General features: G+C 42.4%; 1 non-coding gene across 1 annotated transcript; it reads left to right on the top strand.

Moving 5' to 3' along the window:
* Positions 1-1,573: 1,573 nt before the first annotated feature.
* On the top strand, positions 1,574-1,680 carry LOC141699135 (small nucleolar RNA R71). Its single transcript, XR_012565620.1, has one exon. It is a non-coding gene; the product is annotated as a small nucleolar RNA R71 (small nucleolar RNA).
* The last annotated feature ends 249 nt before the right edge of the window (positions 1,681-1,929 follow it).

Here is a 1,929-nt window from a genome sequence, read left to right as displayed (position 1 = left end):
CCGTAGGGAATTTCATGGCATTGAACACATTAAAAGTTATATCCTGATTCATCACTCGCATGGTAAGCTCACATTTCTGCACATCTATCAAGGTTCGGCCAGTAGCAAAGAAAGGTCTTCCCAATATTATGGGAATTTTCTTATCCTCCTCGAAATCAAGTTTACAAAATCAGCAGGGAAGATGAGTTTATCCACCTTGACCAAGACATCCTCCACAATACCTCGCGGATATGTAATAGAACGATCGGCCAACTGCAAAGTCATGTATGTAGGCTTTGGATCAGGCAAGTCCAACTTTTTGAAGATTGGAAAGGGCATCAGATTGATGCTAGCTCCCAAGTCACATAGACACTTATCAAATGACACATTTCCAATGGTGTAGTGAATAGTGAAGCTTCCAGGATCTTTAAGCTTCAGAGGTAATTTTTGTTCCAGCACAGCACTGCATTCCTCCGTGAGAGCGACGGTCTCTAAGTCATCAAGCTTCACCTTCCTAGAGAGAATACCTTTTATGAACTTCGCGTAACTAGGCATTTGTTCAAGAGCTTCAGCGAATGGTATGTTGATGTGAAGCTTCTTGAACACCTCCAGAAACTTCACAAACTGCTTATCTGGTTTCTTCTTCTGCAGCCTCTTAGGAAAAGGAGGTGGAGGATAGATCTGTTTCTCCCCTGTATTACCCTCAGGAGGAGTGTGCTCAACATTCGTCTTCCTTGGTTCCACTTCGGCTTCCTTCCACACTTCTTCTTCATCAGCCTCCACTTCAGAATCTGGAGTCTTAGCTTTTTCAGGATTTACAACCTTTCCAGACCTCAATGTGATTGCTTTAACATGCTCATTAACTTCCTTCTTTCCTGGCACTTCAGTATCACTCGGAAGCGTGCCAGGTTATCGATTCAGTAATGCATTAGTAATTTGCCCAATCTGATTCTCCAAGGTCTTGATAGAAATAACTTGGCTCTTGCACATGAGCCTCAATTCCTCCAATTCAGATTTTTCATTAGCTTGAGGTAACTGATGAAGTTGAAGTTGTTGCTTCAGGGCATATTGCGGTTGCTGAAAACCAGGAGGGTTATACTACCTTGCTGTGTATGGTTGATAAGATTGTTGCACCACATTCTGATTGTTGCTCCAGTTGAAGTTAGGATGATTGCGGTTATTCGGATGATAAGTGGCTGGGGCTTGTTGTTATGATCTCTGAAAGTTGCTCACAAATTGAGTGGATTCGCTAGAAATAGCACACTGCTCAGTTTCATGTGCCCCCGCACAAAGCTCACAAATACTAGAGATTTGATTAACTCCATAATTAGCCAAAGAGTCCACTTTCATCGTCAAAGCTTGAAGTTGAGCAGTTATAGCAGTAGCTGTGTCCACTTCCAGAATTCCTGCTACCTTTCCTTGTAACATTCTTTGTGTAGGATTCTAATATTCATTGGCTGCCATTAGCTCAATCAACTCATAAGCTTCATTGTAGCTTTTAGCCCATAAGGCTCCACCAGATGCTGCATCGAGCATAGGTCTAGATTGTGCACCTAGACCATTGTAGAAATAGTTTATAATCATTCAATCATGCATGCCATGATGTGGGCACTTCCTTAGCATCTCCTTATATCGATCCCAAGCCTCACACAGAGATTCACCAGTTTGCTGAGAAAACTGAGTAAGAGCATTCCTGATTGCAGCAGTCTTCGCCATAGGAAAGAATTTACTGAGAAACTTTTGAGCAAGATCCTCCCATTTGGTGATATACCCTAGTGGTAGAGAATATAACCAGCACTTCACTTTATCCCTCAAAGAGAATGGGAATAGACGCAGTTTGATAGCATCTTCAGTCACATCTTTGAATTTGAAAGTGTCGCGGATCTCGATGAAATCCATGAGGTGCATGTTGGGGTCTTCAGTAGGAGAACCCCCAAACTGAACTAAGTT

This window comes from Apium graveolens, chromosome 11 (genome assembly GCF_009905375.1).
Source record: "Apium graveolens cultivar Ventura chromosome 11, ASM990537v1, whole genome shotgun sequence".
NCBI lineage: Eukaryota > Viridiplantae > Streptophyta > Magnoliopsida > Apiales > Apiaceae > Apium > Apium graveolens.
The sequence above is the reverse complement of the archived record's forward strand: the minus strand, read 5'-3'. Positions and strand labels throughout refer to the sequence as shown.